Here is a 14206-nt window from a genome sequence, read left to right as displayed (position 1 = left end):
ATATACATTTTGTTCACTAATACATAGGTCATTTCAATGCTTTTTACTAAAATTTCATTCATATATGTCAGGAATTATTTTATATAAAAAACAAGTAATCTCCATGGTATCCCCGAAAGTCTCAAAACAACCCATTAAAGTGTAGTGGGTCTAAAAACAAAACAGTGTAAGAAACTTCTCTGTGTGGAAGATTTTCAGTCCATATATTTCTAGTTAATCACTGTACATTAATCAGATCAGACAATAGTAGTAGAAGTAGCGAACGTAAACTCGTCAAGTCAAAAAGTAATAATAAAAAATATATAATTCTACAGTATTACTAAGTATTCGAAAGTAATCCAAGCAAGGCAGGCAGTCTGTTTCCAGTCGAAAATCCTTTATTAAGTACACAGACAAGCGATCCAAGTAAAACAAAAATAGAGTAATAATTTCCTCACAAGCTTTCTAAATATATATATACTTTTTAGCAGGCATGGGAGTGGTTTACTGTGCTGTAAAACAAAGTATTATTGGTACACATGTTAAATTCACATCCCTTCCCCCATCAGTGTGACATTCGAGCTGGTCCTGCCCTACCTAGTAGCTGTCATAATAATATATAGCCCTAATGTACTTTAATGGTACATCTTATTTAACCAAATTATTAAGTCTGTGATTTTATACAAGGCAATATACTACATGGCTGGAAATATATCAACCTTAGTTCATTTTGATCAAAATTATATATAAATATATACATATACATTTTGCATGTAAAAATCAGTTTCTATTTTCATAACCTATTGTTAACAAAGATCGCTTTCGTACTGTTTGAAAAAGTGCTGGCAACCCAGAGTTGTGCAGTCCCATATAAAGTGGGTGATGGAAGTGCTAGTAGCTGTGAAACATATATACAGTACACAACAGTCAGTTACTGGCTGGCATGAATAAGTAAATCTGGCACACGTGTAGCATGTTATTTTTCCCCAGAAATGTGAGCGTGTGTTAAGAAATGCAGGGTTCTGTACAAATCAAAATGAAAATGTCATGTGAAAACATCCCAGATATGTAGATAAAGAAATATAAATGCAATCAAGAAATATGTAGCAGTAACATCTGCATGCTGGACAGTTAGTATGTTAGATATAGGTCAGGCATATATTGAACTAGCCAAACCCATTACACAACCTAATGTATGGTGGCAAGTGTAATAATACAAGTAGGGGATATACACTTGCAGTCACTAGGAATGTAGTGTAGATGAAAAGGTAATTATAAGATGTTAACCAAGGTTTTTTCTACACCCTACTATATGTGCATAAACCATGCAATTCCACACCTCAATGGGTATGTGTAATCTTAAATATTTGTTGGGACATATGTCCTATTGTTCTATAAATATTTGCATTCATGTTGATGCATGTGCCCTGTTTAAACACCACAATCATGGTGGCCTGTTGCTACCAAACATCCCTGCATGCTGTTGGAATATCCACTGTGGTTCAATATATGCATGTGTTATGCTTGCTGTTCAACTGTTGTAACCTTGGTGTGTTGGGTTAATGGGAATATTACTGCATGCTGTTACAACTAATCTGGAATGCTGTTTTACTTATGTTGTAATTAAACACACATAGTCACAGAACATATGGGAAGGCCGGTCCCAGCAGACCCACCTGTCCCCCCTCAGCTGGCGATTGCACCTGGCACCAGCAGGTCCGGTGCCCAGCCCAGGCCCCCCTGCTCCATTGGTCCTGTGCCACCTTTGGGTGGAAGTGCTGCAGGGGATGGGGCTCATCCCCCCCATGCAAGCATGGGCGGAGAAGGGCCACCTGTCACCCTTCGAAGGGTCCGAGTTGTGGTGTGTAGGGAGATCCAGCATTCAGTCGCTGATCCCCTACGGCAGCTCGAGGCGAGAGTGGTGCATCTCGTGGCTGAGCCTGCCCATCCTACCCAGCCCCCAGCACAGCCACCCTCGGGGCTGTGAAGGTTCAGTGGTGACTGCCCATGGGTGGGGATCTCAGTTCCACTGTTACCATCTGTGGGCTCATGGGCTTGCAATTTCCAAACATCCGACCCCGTCAATTGTGTTCACTCACCCCATGTGTCATACACCGCCCCTGTATGCGTCCTGTCTGTCTTGTCTGTTTATCTTCCCAACCTACCTCCCCGCACATACCTACTTCCTCTACCTCACTTCCCACTCTCACCTGAAAAAAAAAAAGGGGCAATCTGTACCCACAAAAGAATTACGCCCCATACATAGCTGCCCATTTCGCACACATGTCCATTGGACATGTAAGCTGATAATTAGAATTGGCAGTACAACATACTTTGTTGTCCCCACCCCTCTCCCAGGGGTAGAAGGTTTCAAATTTCACTCCAAATCCATTACATATGCACAGCTGTTGCTGTTAAAGAAATGGGCAGCTATGGACCTTCCCTACACCTGTCCTGCACATCCCGAGCTTGTTTACCTACAGTCTGTCCCTCTTTGTGCCCCCTTTTTCACCACTTTCCTATCTCCCCATTTTCTTTTAGCACGGGGGTTAGCAGGAGTAAGCACTTTTAAGCGATAGTAAGCGGGTTTAAGCGAGTGTGCGCATGTGTGCTCTTAGCTAAGTATTGCTAAGCATCACGCAATCCCACGCAAACCCGCTTACAACTGCTTAAAAGTGCCTTAGTCACTCTGTAGCAGGGCCCTTGTTCTGCTGAACAGCAAAAGAAAAAGCTTCTGCCAGTCTCGAACTCCAGACCATTGACACAATAGACTGCATCAATTACCACTACGCCACAGCAGATATACAAATAGCTTGCTTCTCACATAAATATATCATGCATTACAATGAATGTAAATGGAAAATAGGAATGGTATAACACAAATCATGTTCTGTGGGTCTTTACCATGGAATTGCATGACATGATTGTGAAAGGAGAACCAACCATCCTAGCAGAGAATAATGTTACAATAGCATCTTACAAACACCACACAGTATCAGACCAGGATAAATACTGGCAAAGGTGAATAGGGCAGAGGCCAGACTCCCCAACTGTAACTGATTTACAGGGATGTCCCTGATTTGTAAACCAATGTTAGCTGTGTCCCACTGAATCACTCTGAAAATTACTAACTGTAGGCAGACAAGTGTGGAATCACATGTAGTGCATAATGTCAATAGGTGAGAGTAGACACTGCATGCACGTCAGAAAAGGTGTACTTATACATATGCTGTGATTCCCAAGAAAGTCTCAACTGCAATATGTCAGTAATATATTGCAGGTGTATCTCACTTATATGTACCTTTCACTGAGGCCGTTCAAATATATACCTGAGAGTATGTGAGGCCTGGCAGAGGCAGGAACACACAGGCATATCAGCATTACTGCTGTTATACACTCTGCAAATAGCTTTGGAAGGAGTTCCACAAGCATGCCCTTATATAGGAGTACAACACAGAAATATCACAGGATGTAGCCATGTACTGCTAGTAAACAACTGTGACAATGCCAATGTGCCACTGCTGAAATGACTGGTGTGGTGCACAGACAAAGTATACTAGGCTAACATCTAGATACCATCCAGATATGTCCACAGGTGTGAGCTACACAGACAGACTGCTTGCTTTGATAGACTAACAGGTACACAGCAACCCTGTATGTTCAGCAAGATAAACCTCACATGATAATAAAAAATGCTCTTTGCAGTTCTGCACCCCTACCCAAAGGTACAACACGCCTGTGTATTCAGGCAAAAATCAGGGTGTAGGTAGGCATACTCAGTACTGAAATATGTCCAGTTGTGTTGAGCAGCCTGTGCTAATGTCAACAAAAATAAACCACAAACTGTGCAGAAGTGAGTAACGTAATAATTACAGTATAGCAGTTCACAAACACTGCATGTGCTACAGGAATACAGTGCAATAACCACATTTGTATGGCAGTTAATTGTGTAAGTGAGAAAAAAGTACATACTCCCATGTATCCTGTGTTAGCATTTGGAGGGGTGCATACATGTCTACATTGACATGTGTGTACTGGAAGCAGCAACATCAGGTTTGAGTACAACATGCATATAACTGGCTACAACCCTAGCATCATATAAGAGACATATACCAACCTTCAGACTGACACAATGGTGTCCAGAGCAAACAAGCACGGGCCCCACCTTGGAAGGCTGAAAGGGCTATGCCTACCTAACCTAGCATTTTATAGCAGTGGGCTGCAATCACAGTGAGTAATGCAATCACCAAACAGCAGGCTGCATGCAATTACTGAATGGTGGGCAGCAACTGATGCGGAGGCTGTCACATGCACATGTGCAGATACCTAGAAAAGCAGGCTGTACCTGCAGTCCACACATGCAATTATATCATTGCAGGTGCTGTGAGATAGAGAGTGTGTGAGAGAGAGAGACACGGACACAGACACAGACTGAGACAGAGACAGAACAGAGTGAGAAATTGAGACAGAAAGTTAAATAGAGGGCAAAAACCCAAAACAAACCACCAATAAAAAAAAACACGTTATGTCATCTGCCCTTGGTATCCACATATCCATAGGTATTGTGGGGTCCCTCGGCGTTTCACATACATTAGGGGCCTGCATGCATATCCACAGGGCTGGTGTACACCTATAATGACTGTCCATTATTGCCAGTCGTTGTTGTGTATGAACATGTCCGACATATACCCCGGCAATTACCCTCACTCACAGTACTCTATAGTACGTGTCATGGGTGTGTGTGGCAGAGATGTCCTTGGCCACGGATCACTACATTGGCCGGGCTTGACACATACATACATATGTGACCTATGATCAGAGAAGCAGCGGCACAATCTGTCGAAGGTTACAAATGTATTCATGTAGTATGCAGGCTTCACACCTATGTAGTGATTGAGGACACATGTACACAAATTTATTTGACATGCAGATACCCGATGTGTGCAATGCACATACTGTTTGAAACATATGTCATACCATAGTAAAAGCAAAACCCACACTGCATTGACCACCTGTGGCACACACTCTGCGTTTGCAGGACTCAAACCCCTACCTAACTATGTTATGATACTAGAAAGATACGCATTAACACAGTGCGCTATATACAATAGTGGGTGGTTTCTGTTTTCCTTGAACATTTGTAGGATGCTGACATCATCAAACTTTCCAAAGAAGGATGTACCTCTCTTAATGTGTTTTCCCAGTCTCCAAAAAGGCTACTCTTCTCAAAGAAAATCACACACATACACCCCACACTTGGCGTTTGCAGGACTCAAAACCCTACCTAACTATGTTACGATACTAGAGAGATACGCATTAACACGGCACGCTATATGCTTTACTGGGTGGTTTCTGTTCTCCTGGTATATTTGTAGGATGATGACATCATCAGACTGGACATGGTAATGTGTGTACACATTTTTATGCAATCCCAGGAATGATCCATGTACGTCGGCAGGTATCAACAGCTTTCACAGGACCCCGTGAGTCTCACTTTGTGTGATCTATCTGTGGACACATTGACATCCCTTCATATGTCAACACATATCTATGCACAGATTGTTGGTTTTGTGGATACAACATGCGTCTGTGATGTTGATGAAGAGCTGTTCAAAGTCTATGTGGGATATGTGTAGCTTTGTTCCGTGATGTATGTCCTGGGTGCTGCCTTGCAGACGGTGTAGCATGCTTTGGAACCATGATCTGCACATGAACATACTGCAGTTGGTAGGGTTGTGTGTTTGTCAGTTTCTAATAGCTCTGTTTATGACTTCTGCCATGATGCACTCCATGGCCTTGCAGATCAGACTTTATAGGCTTACTGGACTATACTTCCCATGGTGTGTTGTGCACCCACACATGTGGGGAGTGCCATATGTTGCTGTAACACATTCGATGGTTCCAGGTCCTGTGGAGTGGGTGAGGCTCAACAGACTGTTCAGGTGCAAGGTCTGTTTGTTCTGTAGTGCATGCATGACACATATTGGGGAAAAATGGAATCCAATTGCTGCCATGCTTTTGGCTTTGGGGGGTGCTGTTCGGCCATTCTACACGTGATATCTCCTGGTATGATGTCAGGGACTATCGTCAGTGGGAGGTGGGTATGTATACATGGGCCTATCTGACAGGATGTCGGCAATGTCAGTAAGGTACAGTTGTCCCTGACTCAGCACATATATGCGTGTACATTACTATTTATTACATAGCTGAAGGACATGTCATGATTCTCAGTCTGGACTCCTTCTCAGCTACTCCTTACAAAACACCGACAAACCTGAGCAGTAATCCCGGTTATACTCTTTTACACACTTAACACCCTACTGATCCTTTGTGATCAGGCTACAGAGTATGTCATCATAATACACTGGCATGTCCAGGGGTCGGTTTCATGTGTACTCTCCAGTCCAGCTAGTGAATATTGTGGTTATGACACAATGTCACATCTGCCTCATGTACACAGACAACCCTTTCCTCCTCACATCACACTCACATATATGTGGGAGATGAAAAAATATTGAAATACAGGACGCTGAGCTCTCTCGACCCATGACTGGCATAGTCTATCAGGTGGTGAGGGTGACCACACACACACACCACATATCAGTCTCAAATACACCGATAGTGACAGCAAACAAACCACATTATCACACATACACATATTCAGAGGCTCTACATACACTCTGCCTAAGCAGCAGAGACCACCAAAGCAGACACACATACAACTGCTACCCCACTACAATGCCCACATGTCACACAGTTCACAATGTCAGTGTGCCACACAGTCACTGCCCTTTGGGCTAAACAACACACCTGATAAACTTGTTATAGGTGACACTTAATGTCAAACACACTGTCGTCCCACTCACCAGGCCAAACAAGGGAATAGTCACTTTGAGCTGTCTCTCAGGTGCCAGGATCCGCCACATAACACATGCACTCAGGTCACTCCAAAGCAAGTCCAGGACTGGCTCCATCATTGTCCATGCTGGTGCGTACAACCTCAGACATTCCTCCCTGGACCACATGGCATGAAACATAGAGGAACTCTGTGATCATGTAGCCCAGACCAGTATTATCCTGACCTTGTCTAGCATCTTACACTCACCAAGTATGATGTCACAGTATACCAACAAACTGATCACGTTTAACAGTTGGCTAACATATTGGTGTTATTCAAAGGGGATACAGTGTCTGTCACCCTGGGGTGACATGCTCGACATGCCACGTAGCTTCCCTATGGACAGCTTGCACCTGTCACCCTTGGACTTTTGAATACTGGCTAGGGCACTTGCTGCCACCATACTGCCTTATTTAAGCGGGACTCAAAGGACAGAACCACCTCCAAAGACATTACAGAGTACACGACACTGAGGCTAATGCTGCTCAACACCAGATGTATTACCCTCAAATTGCGCCCACTCAGGAATCTCCTCATTATGGAGGATAGCAATATCTGTGCACTAACAGACACATGGTTCAGGCTACCACATGCACACCAGCACTACCAGGTTGCATTTCGTACCATGCTTTCTGACCACATAACTCGGAATGGCCAACACAAATAGGGGGAGTATCCATATACATCACAGATACACATACCTCTGGGTTGGTAGCACTGCACAATGCATCACAGACCATACATATGCACCTAACATTGTGCAAATCTGACTTTTGGTTTGTTGCCTGCTACAGACCATGCTCCCCAACTCAGCAACCTCACTCAGCTTTCCTGGGAACATTGGACAATAGGAAGATCTCCCCAAACACCATTATATTGGGTGACGTCAAATACCCACACATTGACTGTGGATAGTACACAGGCCCCAACACCCTTGCCCAACAGTTGCTACTATTTCTAAACTCATATGCTATGGCACAATCGGTCACCACACCCACAAGAGGGGACAACATATTGGACATGATCATCACCGACATGGGGACTCTATGTTCCACACCTGTGATATACCCCTCATTGGTAAGGGCAGAACATACTTTATCTCACTGGACATCCATATCCTGTCCCCACACCCAACCTGGGTAATCTTGGTGAACTTCCCAAAAGCAAACGTCACACTCCTCCAAACAATGGTGGTATCCTTCAGAGACCCTGGGTCAGTGGTAAGTATGGCTCAGACTGCTGAATCCTTTACATACACATTCTATGGACACCTAGTGGACTGTATGGATTGTTACATCCAAAATCTGTTTTCGCAGGATCATATTATGTAGCATAGCACATACCATGACAATTTGGGTACATGTAGTTGGTGAAAACTGCAAGGCTCCACCAGATGTGTCCAGGCACCGGAACAGTGACTTGAGCAGCCCAAACACACGCTCGATTACATTTCATGTTTGTGCATGTGCCTCATTATGACGTATGGCATTCCTGTTCAGATGCAAGAGGTCTCTGTACACTCTATAGTGCACCACTATCTCCAGCTCATGTAGCCCCTGGTAGGTAACCCTGGGCCTGTACACTCTTCTCCACCTCCTCACTGTGGGCTGTCTAGCAGCATTTGCATTATCACCACCCTCAGCATGTTGCATATGTCGCCTTATAACAGCAATGGCAGCCCCTAACATTTTTTGTCTCAGTGAAGCCTTTTCAGTTTTCACTTCTATTAGCTTACTGCAGTGTTGCAGTGTCTCTTGAAAGAAACATAATGGACTGCTGTTTGCAGAGTTTTAAGTGCTGGGCTGTTCTGGGCTAGTGTTCTGCCTGGGTAATTGCCTGATTCTGATTGTTTTCACCTGCTAGCTCTGCTAGTACTCCTTGGTAACTTCCACTATTTGGTGTGTTCCTTTTTCCTTACTGTTTCCTCGGGGGGGGAGCGCCGCGCACACAAGCGCAAACATGCGCACAGCAGCTAACATGCGTGCACACATGCTTACATGGACTAAAGCTTGCTTATTCTTCTTAAAACCGCACACATCAGCGCAAACGTGCTTACAACTGTTTACACAGCCTTACATATGCTTACTCAAGCCTACAAACATGCACACATGCTTACACGTGCGCACACTGTCTTACTCAGGATTACTGGCACGCACACGCGTGCATGTATTCTCAGCAAGAAACTTTGGTGTTATCCACGGCATACACCTTCGATTTCTTGACTTTACCTGGCCTACCTGTTGACACACCTCTTTCACTATTATGTAAATGTAAGCTGACACGTCACTCTGCTCCAACGAGCTTCACTCCTTTCATACATACCCCCCTTGTGATGTCACCTATCTTCTACTCTGTTACTCCCCTTATCCTACTCCTACACTCCACTGACTGTGCTCATTTGCTATGTAAACTTGCGATTCACTATCCTAACTCTCATTTGCATAGGATTACCTACTACTGCTTAGTTACATCTGTTAGACTGAGCTTCCCATTATATTGGGTGACGTCAAATACCCACACATTGACTGTGGATAGTACTCAGGCCCCAACACCCTCGCCCTACAGTTGCTACTATTTCTAAACTCATATGCTATGGCACAACCGGTCATCACACCCACAAGAGGGGACAACATATTGGACATGATCATCACTGACATGGGGACTCTATGTTCCACACCTGCGATATACCCCTCATTGGTAAGGGCAGAACATACTTTATCTCACTGGACATCCATATCCTGTCCCCACACCCATCCTGGGTAATCTTGGTGAACTTCCCAAAAGCAAACGTCACACTCCTCCAAACCACGGTGGTATCCTTCAGAGACCCTGGGTCAGTGGTAAGTATGGCTCAGACTGCTGAATCCTTTACATACACATTCTATGGACACCTAGTGGACCGTATGGATCGTTACATCCAAAATAACAACTGGACTCATGCCTCCAATGGCAGTGGACCTGTCTGGTAGACCTCAGCCATTAATTCGTTTTACAACAAATGGAGGAAGCTACTACATGATCGAGCACAATCACAGACAGGGAAGGCATCTGTGATCTGTACTAGCAGACTGCTACAATCACTCGGGTATTTATGTCAGGCAAAATGTTTGCTTCTAACGGACAATTGCACCAGACACGTCGGACACTCACAAGGCCTTCTTCAGTTAATTCAGGTACCTGGCTGGACACTCACTGATATGCTGTGTGTTACTGCATACAGACTAAACATACCCTGAACCCATTGACATTGACATTGCCATCATCCTGGCAAACAGGTTCAGTGCAGATGTGTGTCCCCCATGGTTTACTATTGAAGTGTCGAATGGCACTACATCGACTGTACTATAGTCGAACACGGAAGTTCAAAAATAGTAATGTTGACGTCAAAAAAACAATCTAGGAATGGTTTTAACATGGGTCGAGGTAGGTGTTCAGTATTATTCAGAACTACAAACATCTCCCCTACCACGACCCATGTTAAAACACAGTCCTAGATTGTTTTTTTGCCGTCGACATTACTATTTTCAAATTTCCGTGTTCGACTATAGTACAGTCGATGTAGTGCCATTCGACATTTCAATAGTAAACTGTCCCCCATCCCCCCTAAGGTTGTACTGTCCATACCAACAGAGTGTAACCTCATGAGTAAACAAGTGAGTGCTGCCCTCCTCACAGTGGACAACACAGCATCAATGGGACCAGACGGTGACCCGGCCTGTGTCGTACACAGCCTTCATGACAAACGTAACACTCACATTACGTCACTGTTCAATATAAGAGTTACTGCAGGATATGTACCCACAGAATGGCGTACAGTGATAGTGGTCCCGCTCCACTGAATACTGCCACAACAGACTACAGAAAATATTGGCCTAAAAGGCTACCTAGCCTGTTCTGCAAAGCTATGGAGTGTATTGTAATGGGACTCATGCACATAGACATGGGAAACCTACAGACACTGGGTCCTACACATTACAGCATTGTTGTGGGCAGATCTTGCCTGTTGGACCTGTTCATATTCTTTCAACAGTTACCAGGTCCATCAGTGTTGGGACGGTTGTCCACACAGCCTGCCTGGACCTTGCACAACCCTTCAACACAATACCCCACTCGGCCATTATGCATAGGCTCACCAGCATCAATATCGACACATATCTGACACGATGGATTGCTACCTGGATCAGGGATAGCACCCACATGCTCAGTGTTGCAGGTGCCATGTCTGACTATACATCAGTTACACATGGCATCCCACAAGGCTCAATCCTGGGACCTCTCTTGTTCAGTATATATTTGTGTGATGTACAGGCTATCACAGGAGGGATATGGCTGTCCATGTTCGCAGATGACTGCAAACTGGATGTCATAATCAGCTCTCCTGCTGGCACATGCATACTCATACAGGGTCTCACAGAGATAGGTTAACTGGTGCCTGAGCCATGGCCCACGGCTACATGCCATTAGTGGTATAGTCATCCCCTTTGAGGATGACAAGATGCACACACATTACCACATAGGTTGTAATCCATTACATACAGTAGTAGTTGTTACGGGTTTGGAGACATGACCTGTTCGTACTCTCGCCTTTGACAATCCTATTGCCATAGTGGTTAGACAGTACGTCTACATAGCCCACCATATCCCACATGGTTTCACATGTTGATCACGTGTGGTCATTGTGCCCCTATACTCTTCACGACCATGCTTGGTTACTATGCCACATTTGAGATGTACTTTACCTGACACCTGCAGCAACTGTAATGGCCGCAAATGTTACTCATCGAGCAGATGTAGGGACTCACACAGATGTCCTGCACAGTTCCGATACAGTAACTCCAGCTCTACTCAGTCACTTACCACCTACACGGATGTGTTGTATGCCTGTAGTTGAAGGCAATATCTGACCCAGACTTACTGGACAATGCTCCACCTCAGGATATCCGACTCCCTTGGTGCTACACACTCCAGGGACATATACCTCAGCACTGATGTTAAAAGGACATGCTGGGGGGACAGATTATTATCAGAAAGCCTCCTCTCACTCCGGAGTGTAGTCCCAGTTTTGCATAGGCAGAGCCACCCACTGACCACCTACAGGTGACATCTTGACAAGTGGATGGGTGATCGCATGTTTACCCATGGGATATCTTCTGGGTCCCTGCTAGACAGAGTCACAATACACTGAACATAAATGAGCTATCTTGTGTGACCTACTATTCACAGGCACAGTGTTCTGATTTGACTGGGTTGCAGAAGGCAAACACACTCTGGCTATGCTTGTACATGCCCTAGGGCAGATAGCCTAGTATCAACCTCTGAACCTGTGATAATTTTCATGATGCACAATGTTTATTGCTGATACTGTTTGCAGGTTTTTATCATTTTTGCTTTTACACTTTAAATGAACCGCTTAGGTATCTGCAGAAGATATTTGCTTATGGCAGGGTTCCACTATATTATATACGTGTCTGTTGTCATATAAGTGTGTGCACAGGGCAGATTTCTGGGTAGTGAGAGGTTCCTGGGTTAACACATGCAACTGCCTGCTATGTGTGGCCCAATGCTGTACTCCAACATGGCCTAAGTGTGTGAGCATGCCCAGTTCAGACTGTCAGTGTTCTATTGCCTGACATTTGTCTCATGTATTCAAGTGTGTGAGCATGCACAGTGTGACCTTTCATTATGTTGCTGTCTGAGGTCCACTACATTTATTGATGTATGTCTACATGTCCAATATTAATATTTGTACTGTGTGTGTTGAAAGTCAGTTTCTATTCTTACTGCAGGACTCACCTTTGTGTCATAACTCGACAGGGATTATGCTGTGCCTGCAGGGTTTCCATGAAATACTTTGCATAGACTTATCAACATTTTTTCATACAGACTAACCACTGCACTACTGGCATGGGTTAGTGGTTCAGTACTATGACTATAGTGCACAGTATCCTGTGTTTTAGGCCCATTGCCACTTATACTTTCATACTGAGCAGACCAGACTGCTTAGGGGCCAGTAGAGCAAATATGAGCATGTTGGCTTTTGTTCTGCTATGCCCTACCTAGACCGAGCTTGTCCAACATTGCTCAATATTAACCATCATTGCTGGACATTGGCCAATATTACTCTACATTGACCACATTTGTAGTAGTTGGTGTGTGCGATTTTGTTTACATTGACTTCATGATGGTAAATGCTGTTTGGCACTGCTATATTGCTTAATACATGGCAATCATGCCTCAGGTGTTGATGCAGGGCTGCCTCTGTCGGATGCACATACTACACTCCCTATACATGTTTGAAAGCAGGTAGTGTCAACGTAGGCATCCCTTTTACTATATGTGTGGGTCAGAGAGAGGTATAATTTCCAGAGTTCCTACTGAGTCAGTGTATGTGCTATGCGTTGCCTCTTTGCAAAGGTCAAAGCATAGTGGGCACGCCTCCTTCTGCCTACTGGGGCAGGCTCAGGTTGTTCCTCCTCCAAGTCACGCTCTGCTTGTGATGGCCTTGGCAATGATGGGGGGCTGTTTGGCCCAGGCCTATGCTGGTCCTGCTGCTGCTGTTTTCGCAGGGTCATATTATGTACCATAGCACATACCATGACAATTTTGGTACATGTAGTTGGTGAGTACTGCAAGGCTCCACCAGATGTGTCCAGGCACTGGAACCATGACTTGAGCAGCCCAAACACATGCTCAATTACATTTCGTGTTTGCGCATGTGCCTCATTATGGCATTCCTGTTCAGGTGTGTGTGCGTTTCTGATGGATGTCATCAGCCACGGTTCCAGTGCATAGCCAGCATCCCCCACTAGGTGACCATGTGGGATGTCCCCATTGGAAAATGTCTGGTACAGCTGTGTCAGATGCCAGATATGGGAATCATGGTAGCTTCCAGGGCAGCCAGCACACACATTCAGTATTATGCCCTGGGCATCACACACGACCTGTCAGTTGATGGAGGGGAAGCCCTTGCGGTTGAAGTAGACCCTACCCCGCTCTCCGCCTGGTGCTTTGATGCATATGTGTATGCAGTCTATTGCACCCACTACCTCAGGGTATTCCGCTATTTGCTGGAAGAGACGCATATTGCTGGCCAATACCTCATGGGAATTGGGGAAATATACATGATCACCGACATGTGCTGACATGGCATCCAGGAACTGGTGCAGTACCCTGGATGCTGATGCCTGTGATATCCCCATCATATCACCAGTTGGTCTCTGGAAGGTACCTGTTGCTAATATTCTTAGGCCAACACATACCTTAGTTTCCACTGGGATGGGTTCCCCTCTGTTGGTTCTGTGTGTGAGGTGTGGCCTGCACAGCTCAACT

Source organism: Protopterus annectens, chromosome 2.part1 (assembly GCF_019279795.1).
Source record: "Protopterus annectens isolate FY-2018-M chromosome 2.part1, PAN1.0, whole genome shotgun sequence".
NCBI lineage: Eukaryota > Metazoa > Chordata > Ceratodontiformes > Protopteridae > Protopterus > Protopterus annectens.
The sequence above is the reverse complement of the archived record's forward strand: the minus strand, read 5'-3'. Positions refer to the sequence as shown.